This window comes from Mustela nivalis (genome assembly GCF_964662115.1).
Source record: "Mustela nivalis genome assembly, chromosome: 2".
Lineage (NCBI taxonomy): Eukaryota > Metazoa > Chordata > Mammalia > Carnivora > Mustelidae > Mustela > Mustela nivalis.
The window spans coordinates 48,334,622-48,350,303 of record NC_139021.1 but is presented as its reverse complement, the minus strand read 5'-3'; the positions used below and the strand labels follow the sequence as shown (position 1 = coordinate 48,350,303).

General features: G+C 38.5%; 1 long non-coding RNA gene across 1 annotated transcript in view; it reads left to right on the top strand.

Annotated features, from left to right (window-relative positions):
- The window catches only part of LOC309858984, a 71,213-nt gene extending 66,822 nt beyond the window's left edge, over positions 1-4,391 (top strand). Inside the window, exon 3 of the long non-coding RNA XR_014308476.1 lies at positions 3,879-4,391. This is a non-coding gene — a long non-coding RNA (uncharacterized lncRNA). The remainder of the gene's footprint in view (positions 1-3,878) is intronic.
- The last annotated feature ends 11,291 nt before the right edge of the window (positions 4,392-15,682 follow it).

Sequence of the window (15,682 nt, the reverse complement as noted above, 5' to 3'; positions counted from 1 at the left end):
TGCTTATATGAGACACCTTAGAAACTTGAAAATCGCAGAGGTGCGAAATGGAAGAGTGGTGAGTGGTGACCGGGGGCTGGGGAAATGATTTGGAAATCTGTAGTACTTTGAAAGTCTAATGTTATTGTCATGTTTATTCACTAATTATTTTACTAAGCACTTACTATGTACCTGAGGGCTTACATGTGCAATTAAGGTTCAGATGGTTTGGGGTTTGCCTAAGATCAAAGGTAACATAAGAGTTGAAGGAGTTGGTGTCATAATTCAGGTCAAGGCCTTTTGATTTCACAAATTCCATGCTCTTTTCCTCTCTTACCTCCTTCCATAAATGGTAGAGAAGGAGTTCTTGAATTAGACAGAGGTGGACTTAATGACCTACAAGTTTTGGGACTGTGTTCTGTGAATAACATCACTGACATGCTTTGACTTTAAATAATGCTATGATGGCTTCTGACCCTCTTGGACGGTCCATCCAGGACACCTGTCTGCAAACACTTTGAAGATGGAGCAGTTGTTCTAGAAAGTTTCTGAAATAACTGAGCAGTGAGTATAAACTTTAAACATGCACAGGGAATGTTTTAATATTCTGTTCTTATATAAATGCCAGGATCAGCCTGGCTGAAGGTCACTTCAGAGGACACATAGCTGGACTGAGAGAATCTGACCTGGGCAATATTTGAGAGCCATAGACAACCTGTACTACTCATGGGGGTAATGGCAATGCATTGGCCTGGAATTGCAGAGACTCAAGGAAAAAAGGTCCAAGGTCAAGACACTAGGAGTCAGCAGGGGATAAGCATAGAGCTCCAGGTTTACTTTAACTGATCTACAGATAAGTAAGTGTGTGTGTGTGTGTGTGTGTGTGTGTGTGTGTGTGTAAGACAAACTAGATTACTGATCAGTTGATCACCAAAAATGATAAAAAGGGCACTCTGTATTGATTTTCCTCATAATTTTTCTTAAGTCATTTTCATTTTTATTTTTTAAAGGGGAAGTGTGTGCTCACTAAACCCCAAAATGCTATGATTTTATTTAAATTTTAGAACACAAATTTAAATATACTCAAAGAAGAAACCTCTGTAAACTTTTTTTTTAAAATCAGAGGATAACAAGCATAGGTAACAAACATGAAAACTTTATAAATAACTAGAGTGCAATCGTGTTCAAGTTCTTTTCTTTTTAAAAATCATATGCAGTTTTCTTCCCCATTACTTTTTTTCTCATGCAGCTTTTAATAACTGGCCAACAGGTTTATAGGAGAGACATAGAATCTAGATAATTTGTAGATTCTGTGTTCAGCTTTTACTTTAGTTTAGAATTGGTTATGAATGGCTTAGGGGTATTTTATTCTAACTTTTTTTGTTATTATAATATCTTAAACATGCATTATTGTGGAAAAAATATTAAACTCTTTAGTGTTCATAAAAGCTTCTGAGTCAGTCCTGAAGTTAGAGTGACACTAAAGCCAGATAGCATTTCTCTGTAGGTAAGAAAGTGTCCCCCATAAAGTGTTTTCTATAAATCTCAGAGGAAGGAGAGATGAATGTTGATTACCTTGTCATCATTGTGAAAGCATCCAAGTCTGCAAATGTACAATCGGTCCATCTTGCTCTTAGGTTCGTGCCATGACTGTAAAATTCAAAATGAAGCTCTTTCTGATCTCAGAGTTTAATTGGCCATTTGGAACTGTCACTCAGGGACCAGGCCTCTGAAGCTGGAATCTAAAAATCCTTATTGGTGACGATGACATTTCTCTCAGCAGACAAGTGGCTCCACCTGAAATCCAAGTCTGGCTGAGGCTATGTTTAATGTCCGGTATCATATCCTTGCTGGCTTTCTCTGACTACCTTGCCTTTTGGAAAGGTAATTTTATATTATGCAACACTGAGTTTGCTTCTGACAAAAAGGAAACCAGCGAAAAGAGATCAGCCTAATCTCTTAGAAGATAAATGATTAAATAAACAATCAAAGATAAATGTTGTGGGGACGCCTGGGTGGCTCAGTTGGTAAAGCAGCTGCCTTCGGCTCAGATCATGATTCCAACATCCTGGAATCGAGTCCCACATTGGGCTCCTTGCTTGGCGGGGAGCCTGCTTCTTCCTCTGCCTCTGCCTACCACTCTGTCTGCCTATGCTCGTGCTCTCTCTCTCTCTAACAAATAAATAAATAAAATCTTAAAAAAAAAAAGATAAATATTGTGGTAAAATGTCCCTCTTTTGTATATCTGACTTTACATTACTTTATTCATATCATGCACTATATTGGTACCACATTGGCAGGTATCAATTATTAGGAGCCCTGCTGTGTGAAGTCTAGTCATCTGTCAGAGCGATGGGTTCCACCATGAACCAGTCATGACTGTGGGTCTTTGATAAAATTCCCAATATTTCATAGATTAGTTTTTTTATCTTTTAAAATAGTGGTTGTAAATACCAACTGCATAGGATGCTTGTAAAGCTTAAGTAATAAAACATCTTAAAGTACTAAGGCAGTGCCTAGAATTTAGCAAGTTCTCAATAAACTGTAGCTGCTATTACTTTAAAAAATACAAAAATTTTGGGGGCGCCTGGGTGGCTCAGTGGGTTAAGCCGCTGCCTTCGGCTCAGGTCATGATCTCAGGGTCCTGGGATCGAGCCCCGCATCGGGCTCTCTGCTCGGCGGAGAGCCTGCTTCCTCCTCTCTCTCTTCCTGCCTCTCTGCCTGCTTGTCATCTCTCTCTGTCAAATAAATAAATAAAATCTTTAAAAAAAAATACAAAAATTTTGTATATTTGTATGCATAACTTTTGAGCTGAATTAGATTTTCTATCTAAAATGTTTGATTAATAATAGCCCTTTTTCATGAATAATTACAACTCCGAGCCTGGAGTCCATTTAAAGATTTAAAACCTCCTACATTTTGATTTGTTCATTTGTAAATGTAGTGGTCCTCACTCAATTTTTTTTCTACCTTCACCAAATCTTCTGAAATCTAACATGCTACATGTAAATAAGATATTATATATTTCTAGTGTAAGTAATGATAAGAACTGAATTATAGTTATAATCCTAAAATATGCATATTATGCACTATTCATGTTAAATTCTCTTACAGCTCTTTCTATAAGATTTTTTTTAAACTTTTAGGTGTTAGTGACAGGAAAAAAAAAAAACACAACAAACTTTGTGTCCCCCACTGAACTGGTAAACTTTCTCCTTTCTGGAAATTGGAACTGTCCAACAGATCATGTTTTCCTTTCTGGCCCTGGCTTCCATATGCCCAACTCACTATTCCTTAATCCTGATTTCCCAAGTCTATTTTCTTAAACTCATATCCATACAGTTTAATGTGAGCAATTTTCAAAGTATTGGAGGATTTTATAGTTACTATCAATTCAGTAATATAATATGGGCTTTTAGGGTTTCCAGGAAAATTTCAAGGTTTTTAGGACATCTGGGAGAAGTCCTACTGACTTTCTCCTCCTCTTTCTCTCTCTCTTTTTTTTTTTCTTTTAAAAACAGCTCCATTGGCTATAATTAGCACAGTGTGGTACTGGCACATGAATAGGCAATTTAGTGAAATCAAATAGAAAATCCAGAAATAGACCCAAATACATGCACAAATTTAGTGTATAATTAAGGTGACATCTTAAATCACCCAGAGAAAAGATCTACTTTAAATAAATTTCTGGGTAAAGAGGAAAACCATTTGAAATAAAGTTATGGTCAGATTAATACCTCATTCCTCACACAAGAATAAACATCAAATGGATCAAAGATTTAAGAAAAAGAAAGAGAGAGAGAGAGAGAGAGGAAGGAAGGAAAGGAGGGAGGAAGGAAAGAAATGAAATGAAACATTACCTTTAATTTTTCTTATAGATACTCTTCTTTGTTTCATAGGACTCTCCCTCAGGAAAACAGTTTTTGTAATAATTAAAAATGAATAGTTGACCACTCTGGAAAACGGCATGGAGATTCCTCAAAAAGTTGAAAATAGAGTTACCCTATGACCTGCTTACTGCACTAATGGGTATTTACCCTAAAGATGCAAATATAGGGACCCAAAGGGGCAACTGCACTCCAGTGTTTATAGCAGCAACGTCCACAATAGCCAAACTATGGAAAGAACCTAGATGTCCATCAACAGTTGAATGGATAAAGAAGATGTGGTATATATACACAATGGAATACTATGCAGCCATCAAAAGAAATGAAATCTTGCCATTTGTGACGACGTGGATGGAACTAGAGGGTGTTGTGCTGAGCAAAATAAGTCAATCGGAGAAAGACAATTATCATATGATCTCCCTGATATGAGGAAGTCAAGAAGCAACATGAGGGGTTTGGAGGGTAGGAAAAGAGTAAATGAAACAAGATGGGATCAGGAAGGAGACAAACCATAAAGGACTCTCATCTCACAGAACAAACTGAGGGTGGCCGGGGGGAGGGAGGTTGAGAGAGGGTAGTTGGGGAGGGTATGTGCTATGGTGAGTGCTGTGAAATGTGTAAACCTGGCGATTCACAGACCTGTACCCCTGGGGCTAATAATACATTATATGTTTATAAAAAAATATGAATAGTTGGACAATAGTTGGAGGATAGAACACAAGAGGTCATTAGCAAAATGTATCACTTTCCTCCACTTTATAACATAATCTTATTCAGAATATTGCAATGATCGATAAAAATGTTCTTTTCTTAACATTGTATTTTTGTCTCAACAGAAATATATTTATAGGAAGGAAAGTTACAAGGCCTCACTATGCTGTCTGATGTATTGGTATAAGGGAGGTCTGAATGATACCAACATTTTGGGTTGATAAAATTGAAAAGGGTAAGAAAGATACTTTTCTTTTATAAAGTGAGAGATGGTCAATTATGAAAGTGGAAACAAGAAAGGGTATCAAAGTTTTCAACCACAAGAGCATTCTTAGACAAATGAGTATTAGAGAAAACACGCATTGAATATAAGGATCTGGAAACTGAGACCTTTAAAACTCATGTCATTGAACTTACTCCTTGAATTATTTTCATGTGCTCCTAAGTCCCATGTACTCCAGCTGGAAGACATGAAGCCATAATACAATTTGTCAAACTTTTCATATAAATTAAAAAATAACTTACAATAGGAAGGAGAACATAGATTGGAAATATTGCCTCTGCTAGTAAATTACTCAGACTTCGGGCAAGTGACTCTACATTCCTAGGCCATGATAGCTCATCTTCGATAAAGTTGCAAGTGATATACCTAACTCCCTTACAGGTATGACATAGTTATATACATAATTCTGCATGGGCAAATTTGTTCACTTAAGAGGTCTGAAAGGAATCAACTCTTTTAAACAGAGGCATCAGAGAGATTATAGACATGGCAGGTGGGCACAGAGCTGTAGATAATGCATTACATTCAAGAACCTTTCAAATTTGCACAGTTAAAAAGCTGAAGGAAAATAGTATCTAGACCCAGAGTTGAGGCAGTAGACATATGGCTATCAAAAAAACAGTAATTTAGGAGGGAAAATGAGAGGACAAATTCTTATTTTACTTATTGTATGTATGAACTCTTCCGTAGTTTGTCTATGTTTGCCTCAGCTCAAGATGATTACTCTGATACACGTTTGCAGTATTTGTATGTCAGCTCGTTTTACAGGACCATAGGAATTTATATCTGACTTTTGTTCTCTCTTAAAGCTGAATTAGGAACCAGTAGTATGCTTCTCCAAAGGGATCTGAAAGTACCAATTCGTCCAGTTCTTTCTTTCTTATCCATCAGGCTTCTTCTTTTTATGAAAACCCATTGTTTGTTCCCTTTTTCTGATACTTTCTTCTTGTATAATCCTTATTCAGAGAAAAAAGAGAAAGTGCTACATTTCCTCATTTAATTCACTATAATTATGAAAATAGAACTGTACTAAGGTACTAAGTATTCTATTTTTGGATTTATGAATAATAAAGCATAGTCTTTAATCAATTGAATAAAAATCGAATTGAGAAATGATTAAGTAATTACCAGGAATTATGTCTTTTTTTCAAATGGTGAATTCCGTTTTTAAAAATATGTTATAGTTGGAGAAAAATGAATTTATTATTTTCCAGGCGTTTTTAGTGCAAAGCAGTTCATTTTTATGTTTTTTGTTTTTGGTTAAGGAAAATGGAACTTCATTGTATTCACTATGAATAGTTGCTAAAATGGCTAAATTATTTGCCTTATCCAAACCAGCTATGCTTTGGCCTTAGTTTCCAAAATATACATTACTTACTAGGTATTTCAATGACAGGTTACTGAAGACAAAACACGTTAGTTCAAAGGTTTCAGTCTGTTTGTTCCTCTGAAAGTGAAATACTGTTGAAACAATGATTTCCAGCCTTACCCCACAGTCTTCAAAATACTAATCTGAATTCTAGAACCTAGGCATATATGAAAACCTTGTTATTTAAAATCTGTTTAGGTCAGAAACTAACACTTCAGTTTATAACTTCTATTCAGGGCATTATAGCAATATAGATTTTTCACAAAAAGACACCTTCTGGTCCGTCTTTTTCCTTTCCTTTCTTTTCTTCCTCCCTTCCTTCCCTCCTTCCTTCTTTCCCATTTTCCTTTATCCTTTTGCCCTTCTGTCCCTCCCATGCTTCCTTTTTAAATTTGTTTCCCAGAGTAGAACTCTACTAATTAGACGTTGGTCCTTGGGTAAGATCATATTTTCCAAGTGTTTCTAAAAATAACACATCTTAATATCACCAGAATATACACATTTGTGAAACAGAAGTCCCATATCCCCCCTCAAATTTAGTATATCTCACACCCCATTTTTTGCTGAACCCTAGTTTTGCTGAACACTGAATTTTTCTGAAGTGTCACTTCCTTGTCTACTCATCTCTTAAGAATTTATATATTTTTCTTTGCCTATTAAATTAAGTCCTCACTCCTCAGTCTCATTAATTTTGGGTTGATTAATTTGAAGGACCTTAAATATAGGGCAACACAACTTCAGTACTTGTGGGACATACATTTACACTTTAGTAGTGAAAGAACTAGAAACTGAAGTTGAATATAGGTGCTATGTTCATTTCTCCTCACTATTGCTGCTTGTGAATCAAGTTAAGCAACATTTCTTTCTTTTTTTTTTTTTAAAGATTTATTTACTTATTTGACAAAGAGAGACAGTGAGAAAGGGAACACAAGCAGGGGGAGTGGGAAAGGGAGAAGAAGAAGGCTGCCCACTGAGCAGCAAGCCTGATGCAGGGCTGGATCCCAGGACCCTGGGCTGGGTCCCAGGACCTGAGCCAAAGGCAGACACTTAATGACTGAGCCACCTAGGTGCCCTAAACAACATTTCTTATTGAAAAGTGTATAGAGAGCAGCTTGGAAATTGAAAGACCAAGAATGTGGGAGAAGTCAGTATGGCAAAGTTAATGGGTTAAGTTGCTTTTGGAGATAGTCATAATTCTTGGAACTGTCTTAGCAAACTGGAAGAGAGGCAGAAAAATCACTTCTTTTTGCTATCTTCTGGGAATCCATGTGCTAAATTCTTCATCAATTACCTCTTTTAAACCTCACAACAAGCTTGTGGAGTAGGTACTCTTACTGCCCTATTTAGTGTATGGTGAAAGCAAGGTTAAACAACTTGCCATAGTCAAACAGTTAGAAAGTGGTAGAGTTGAATTCAAAGCAAGGCAATCTGACATGAGAGACTAAACGAATACTTTGTGTAACTAGAGAAGGCTATGAAAGACCTCCCCAACCTGGATAAGACACAGACTGGTTATAAAGTATTTACGAGTTTGGGAAACTGGTAGGATTTGGAAGATTTTCCTGGTATTTTTCACTTTTGCAGCTAAAAGTCCCAAAAGAAAAATTTTAGATTCTTATGTCTGGTAAAGACCTTGAAAATTATTCAGGAAACTGAGACACAGAGAGGAATAATGATTAGCCCAAATCGCCAAACCAGTAGGTTGAAGAGCTAAAACTAATGAAATGTTCATTTTTGGGCCCTCTTTCCACTACTTTCACCTGCTTAAATGTAGTATACTTGAAGCACCAGATGGCACAGGAAAAAAATATAAAGGAGATAGTTCTTACAAAGGAGCATGATTAGGGCTCAGCTGGGGAAGGGAAATGCGTTATAAACACAGTCTTGAAGAACGGATGGAATATATATTATAAAAGGGGAAGGGAATAGAAGGGATTTCCAAGCAGGAGAAATTTTCCTTTTCTCATGACTCTATCCAACAGACTTATAATATAATCATTAATATTGTCTATAAATTTCCATTTCCATAACCTTGTTTAGTTTCTGTCACTATATGGAAAACTCTTACTCTTTTTGTTAATTCAAATCCTGTCTCTTCGGTTCCACCTCAATATTCTAGACATGAAACCTTGCTCAGGCCAATTGAACCCTAACATGGGTTCTTTTCCTTCTCTGGAATTCCTTAGTCCTCATTGTCAAAATGGACAGAATACTGTCTTGGGCATGACTACTTGCCTTACAGTAACTTTCCAGTTATGCAATGTATATGATTCTTCTCTACTCAGACTTGAAGGCAAGAGTTGTCTTGTCTACCTTTCTTGCATTTTCAGAAATTTTTACGTAAGTGTTCACAAACCATTTATTAAGTGGCTTCTAGGGATCAGGCAGTAGGCTGGGTGCTGAGTATACAAAGATGAGTAAGCGCCAAGCTGACCCTCAGTGAGGGTGCAGAGTCATGGAAGTGACAAGAATGCAAACGAATGCTTATAATTCAATCATGAAAATTTTATTATGGAGATATGTTCCAGATACAGCAAAGAGAAAAAAATGAGAATATAGCCAATCCTATTATTTTCTGCAACTCTCTCATTCAAGATGTGTTGGGACACAGTAAATAAAATAAGCCAGATGCAAATGATTTACATTGTGAATATGACTATGAAGGGCTCCACCAACTGAACAAAGTATAATATTGGAAGACTTTTGGAATAGTGCTCATAAAATTGCAAAATTTGTACTCTAAGTCCTGCCAAAACTAATCAATCTTTTTCATTTCTCTAGTTTCGGTCCTCTTGAGCCTTTCTGTGGCTGACAAGGTGCCAATCAGTCTTTCAAAGTTCCATTCATTTAAGTATAGTTCCATAGGTGGAAAAGGATGAGAATGAGCCCCACCTCACTCTATCGAGAAAATATAGATCTGTTTGCTTTTCCTAGAGAAACCAGAAACAGAAGATTTTTTTTCCTCCATTTACACCAGGGTAGTAAGAAGAGGGTAATGAATCCATTCAGGGATACTTGGGCTCAGACTTGAAAGTAAGGGCAAAGTTCTGGGCACACAGTAAATGTTTAATAAACTTTTGGTCCATGAATGCCCTTAAAGCACATGACCCTTAGAACTCTCTCTCTAGATTATAATTTTTAAAAAGGCTATCAGTTATCTTAACTCTCTGGTTTAGGAGTGCCAAGGCTTGTAGGTTTAAGCTCTATTCTAACATAACCTGCAGAGCATGCTCCAAAGTATCGGCACAAGGATCAGCTTTGTACTCTAGGAAGCTGTCAGCACAGAGTGTCATAGAGGTTGGAGAAATCAGATTTGTAAAAGGGAAAAGGAACGTGCTAGCCCTGGAGATCTTTCAGAACCACCCACAGTTGGCTGTCAATGGCTATATAGGGCATTGTGAGGGTGAGGAGGGACAGAGAAAAATCATCTAACTACACAGGACGTCTCCATAAATGACACATGGAACAGAATCTTTCCTCTACTTTGGGATCGTGGAGGCTCACGGAAAAGGAAAAAGTGATGTTAGATCCCTATATCATTTGTTGTTAAAGGAACCATCAGCATGGATGCAGTGTATAAATATCATAAATATGGATAAATGATAATGCATAGGACATTGTGAAAAGGAGTCATTTCTACATTTCTTATAATTTTTTGAAGTCAATGTTTTGATTAATACAGGGAAATATGTGAATGTATTAACCTAATGTGTGTACTGAAAGAGGATGGAAACAAGATTAAGATCTGAGAGAAACACTTGTAACTTTCTAAATATTATGTATTGAAATTTTGGGGTAGCTTGGCCCTGAAAGGTGAATCTTGACACTAATAGTTATGATTCATGTTGTACAAGAAAATATCTAAACATTAACAACTAAACATGAGCAATGTTGAAGAATTTAAAGCCATTCGTTCATTAATTCAAGTTTAGCACTGGAGGAGAAAACATGGTAACATATGAGAAAAGTGCAAAATGAGCTCTGCTGTTGTAAAGATATGCCCTCCTTGCAATGGAAGTACCTACATCTGCTTGGGAGTGGAGGAAGATAAGTAGGAAGACAAATGAAATTTAGGACTTTCATAAATGGCAAAATGGGAAAGGCATGAGATATGAGAGAGCACGCTGAGTGTACTAGGCAGGATACTTTGCAAGCAATAGAAATTGACGTTAGTTAGTTGAAGCAGAAAAGAGTTAACTGAAAGAATGCTTGCCTAGCTTCCAGAATTCTCAGGAAGTCTAAAGTACTAAGCTCAGACTAGAGGAAAAACCAGGGGACACCGGGTGGTTAGAGCTGACACTGTTGGACTGTGGGCACCCCCACCAGTGGTCTGCCATTCCTGGACCTGTCATTGGTTGCCATCACTGCTTCCTTTAAGATCACTCACTGCCTCTTGACATTGGACTCCACTGCTGCCAGAGCCACACCTGAAATGAATTCTGTGCTGTCCCCGCTTCCACCTCTCATTCCAGGGATAAACTCATAGGAGGCACATTAATTTGTATGAACAGAGATGCTCTAGTTGCAGAGAGCTCAGAGAGATGAGTGCTCTTCCCCCTTCATCCTTCAGAGTAAGAAGCAGAGGCTCCACTTCTCATCATGAAACCATCAATTCCATGAGGAAATTGGCATTTCCTCAAATAGGGACGTTGTCTGGATGCCAAGTACTCAGCTATTGTCCTTCCATTCTTGCTTATTGGTACTGGGACTAGGACTCTGCAAACCACGTTTCTCCATTGCTGCCTGGACTCCTGATAGATTAAAAGGCCAAGGGAGAGAGAAAGGGCTCTTCCTTCCCCTTTTGCTCCATACTCCTGTTGGAGTCATTCCAGAAATAGTTATTAAACCTGAAAGGGACAGTCAGTTCCCATCTTGAGTTTGTTACCACACTCAAGGAATCACCTTATAACCACCTGCCTCCTGCCCTGAGATGCCAGCTCCAATCAGCCAGTGTGCCCTCTTCAGAAATCTGGGACTTAGCTTGGTGGGGACTCATTTCTGAACTACTAAAGCACCAGGGGGGCTGAACCTCCTGCTAAAATACCTGGATTTCAATTCTCAGGACCCTTTCCCTTAGTTTCCAGTTACCACAAACCCAACCCCAGGTGCAGGACTGGCCTCTGCCTCTTGCAGCTACTATTTTTGTATTACCCAGCTAACTCTTTTGACTTTTCAGGTGCCAGAAGTTACTGGATGAGACCAAAGGGCAGGGGTGGGGGATAAAAATTGGGAAAGAAGTTAAAACCCGGCACCAAAAGCAACTGGAATAGACCCAGAACAAGGCTGAAAAGTATTCACTGGACTTTGCAGTTAATGAATAACTGCTGACCCTAAAGAATACAGATTCAGTGGAATAGGCATGCAAAATTCAGCAAGTGCAACACTGAATGGTAAGAGAACAGGTGTGTTAAGGGGGTAGACCAACTGCTCCTACGGGAGAAACTGAGAGGGCAAGGGAGAAGACAGGGTAATTGGTGGCTTTTAGTTTTGTATGTTGTCAGATGTGAGTAAATCAAGTTTATTTGCCTGCTGAGAAGATATAGGTGAAGAGGAAAGTGTAGAAGACATAAAAGGAAAACTGAGAAAAATATGTGGATAGAGTTGTGGTTCAGAGCTCAGATAAATGGAGTGTGTGTGTGTGTCTGTGTGTGTGTCTGTGTTTCTGTGTCTGTGTGAAAAGAAGGTAAGGAGGGAAATACTGGGCAGGTAATTTTGCAACTAGGAAGTGTCAAGTAGTTGGAGAGGCTCAAGTCTGAAAGCCTCACCTCTGAACCGGCCATCTTGGATGGAGATGGGTAATGGCTAATATATGACCATTGCAACAGTGTTGTAAAGAAAAAAAAAAGGCAAAAGATTTTTATATAGTGATTAGAGCACAGTTGAGTCATTTAAAAAAAAAAAGTCTATCTAGCAAAAAAAAAAAAAAAAAGTCAACCAATTAGGATCTTAAAAGTTCCTGTTCTCTTTAAAACAAAGGTTAAGTTAATGAGTATGAAAAGCTCCAAAGGAATGTAAATTTCATCCTTCAGTCTTATGCTGACACAACATTGTTTTCCAAAAGAGTGAGATAGCCAATATCAGGGCTGGCCCATAGCTTCGGAGCAGACCTGTGGAAAGCTCTAGACAAAGGTGAATTTGAATTCAGAAAAATGATGCATATCTGTACACTGACAGAGGAGACTAGAAGTTGACTGGCTACTCTGAGAGATGCCATGAGGGAGTCAGGCCAAAGTCATGAAAATTTTAATTTTGATGTAAGCAGAGAGCTCAGGGCAGAGAAGCATAGAGTAAGTAGTGGTAGAGAGCACCAAGGTAGGTGACTGGAACAGGGTTAGGGGCAGAACATAGGGACTGTTGTTGGCGATGGGACAGATCATATGGTTATCACCCTTCCAGTTTCCTTCTCTGTAGTTGTCCTGTAGTTGTTGTCCTCACAGTTTTTCAAATAAGGATCCTGTTGGCTTTAGTCTTGGTATCCTTACAGTTACCCTCCTTTGCTTGAGCTATATGGATGGTCTTTATTCTACACATCCAAGAGAACCTGCTTACTGTGGGTACCTTAAAAAAGGAGAGAACACTGGGGTGCCTGGGTTGCTCAGTCGGTTAAACATCTGACTCTTGGTTTCAGCTCAAGTCGTGGTCTCATAGTTCTGGAGTTGAGCCCATGTAGGTTCCATACTCAGCAGTTTGCTTGAAGATTCTCTCCCTCTCCCCACACACGTGCATGTACTCTCTGTCTAAAATAAAGAATTTTTTTTTTTTTAAAGAAAAGAATACATTGTGATAATAGAGCAAATTTAATCCACTGCATAAATTTATCCGGTTATGTCTGCTAGCCAGAAGTATGGTCTTTGAGCAGGATATATTATAAATTCATTTGCCAAGACAGAATTGCTATTCAGTAAAAACATTTTCTCCTTCATATCTTCCTTCTTAAATGTAGTTGTTCCAATAAGAATAGACCTTTTGGATTTTGAACAAAATAAGGATTTGATAAATCAGAGCATTCCCATGAATCTTTATGATGACCTTAACCCATCTCTTTTATAAGCTCAATTATGACCAACTTTGTTTCCTTAATGCTAGCACAGTGCTAACACATGATTGAAAATGAACTTAAATATTGTCCTCGTGCATATTGTGTAACATTTCTATGTTTTTATTTTGATAAGAAACAAACGCTTAGTAGAAAATAAATACAAAAAAAGAAAGGAAAAAAGGAAGGAAGGAATGAAGGAAAGAAAGGAAAAAAAGAAAATAAATACAGTCATGCAACTAAAATGTATGGATCTGTCTTTGGCCCTGGCTACTGTAGAATGAGTGGATTTCTCTCCCTTCCCAAGGAGATTTACAGTGTAGTGGAGGAAATGAAAATGCAAATTAAGTTCAATATAAGGTGACAACTGCTAAAAGGTAGATAGGTGCAAAATGCTAAGAAGTGTGGAGAAGAGAGTAACTCTGAGGTAAGGGAGAGAAGGAGAGGAAAACAAGATTGTTGAATCTGGCAGGGGTGTTTTGAATTGGAAGATGTGAAAAACTAAGTAGGATTGGGGCACCTGGGTGGCTCAGTTGGTTAAGCAATTACCTTCGGCTAGGTTACGATCCTGGGGTTCTGGGATTGAGTCCCGCATCTGGCTCCCTGCTCCTTCTCCCTCTGCTGCTCTGCCTCCTTGAGCTCTCTTGCTCTCTCTGTCAAATGAATAAATAAAATCTTAAAAAAAAGAAAAAAGTAACTAAGTAGGATTGTTCCTAGCTGACAAAAATGGGAGATGAATGCTAGGAATGGAGGTGGCCTATACTGACTACGGACTAAATTCAGACTTACTGTAAACAGAGGGAATATTATCTTTAAAAATAGTGAAGGCAATTGCACTACTGGGTATTTACCCTAAAGATACAAACGTAGTGATCAGAAGGGGCACGTGAACCCAAATGTTTATAGTAGTAATGTCTACAGTAGCCAAACTATGGAAAGAACCTAGATGTCCATCAACAGATGAATGGATAAAGACGATGTGGTATATATGCACAATGGAATACTATGCAGCCATCAAAAGAAATGAAATCTTGCCATTTGTGATGACATGGATGGAACTAGAGGGTATCATGCTTAGCCAAATAAGTCAATCTGAGAAAGACAACTCTCATATGATCTCCCTGATATGAGGAAGTAGAGATGCAACATGGGGGGTTAAGGGGGTAGGAGAAGAATAAATGAAACAAGATGGGATTGGGAGGGAGACAAACCATAAGTGACTCTTTTTTTTTTTTTAAAGATTTTTTCTTTATTTATCTGACAGAGATCACAAGTAGGCAGAGAGGCAGGCAGAGAGAGAGGAGGAAGCAGGCTCCCTGCAGAGCAGAGAGCCGATGTGGGGCTCGATCCCAGGACCCCGGGATCATGACCTGAGCCGAAGGCAGAGGCTTAACCCACTGAGCCACCCAGGTACGCCCCATAAGTGACTCTTAATCTCACAAAACAAACTGAGGAGGGAGGGAGGGAGAAGGGGGGTGGGGTTATGGACATTGGGGAGGGTTTGTGCTATGGTGAATGCTGTGAAGTGTGTAAACCTGGCGATTCACAGACCTGTACCCCTGGGGATAAAAATACATTATATGTTTAAAAAAAATAGTGAAGGTATTAAAAAGTGTTTGTGTTCAGGAACTAGAAGGAGTTTGGTATGTGTATCAGTTACCTTTGGTCACACTAAAGCTGTGTAACAGATCATCCCCAATTCAGCAGCTTAAACAACAACGCTTTATTATTTATCATGAATCTGTGGGTAGGTTCGCGTAGGAGCTGGCTGCATTCTACCATCTAAACAGGGTTCCCCCTTATATCTGTGATCAACTTCTTGTAGCTGGGGGCTAACTGGTCTAAGAGGGCCTCAGGTTGATGAAGTATCCATGCTATGTGACATCGCATCCTCAACCAAACTGTCCTGGGCTTGTTTATGACAGAAGCAGTGTTAGAGCAAAAGCACATCAGGCCTTTTGAGAGCTACACGTGGAGCCAGCACACCATCCACATTCAATAAGGCAATGGAGGTCACCAGGCCTGGTAAACCTGACAGGGGCATAAAACCCAAATCAGCAAAAAATCAACCTGGCGCCCATTCTGACTTTGAAGTTACGTGCTCACTTGTAAAGTGACTACCTTACTGTATAATATTTTAGAGACCCCCATCTACTGTGACTTGGGAAAATTCTTTAAATTATATATGAAAAGGTCGCTCTTCAAAATCCTGTCACCCAGCTAAAACCTTAGGTTGACTTTTAGAGGAAAAACGATCCTTGTAGTTATCAGAATTGTGGGGACCAGATGAGATAATAACCATCTTCTTGGACACTGCGACAGCAGCATTATTGCTTGGAACTTTAACCATTTTAGAGTTAGATCCTAAAGAAACTAATTGGTCCTCATCCTTTTTTCATTTTTCTTTTTTCTTTTTA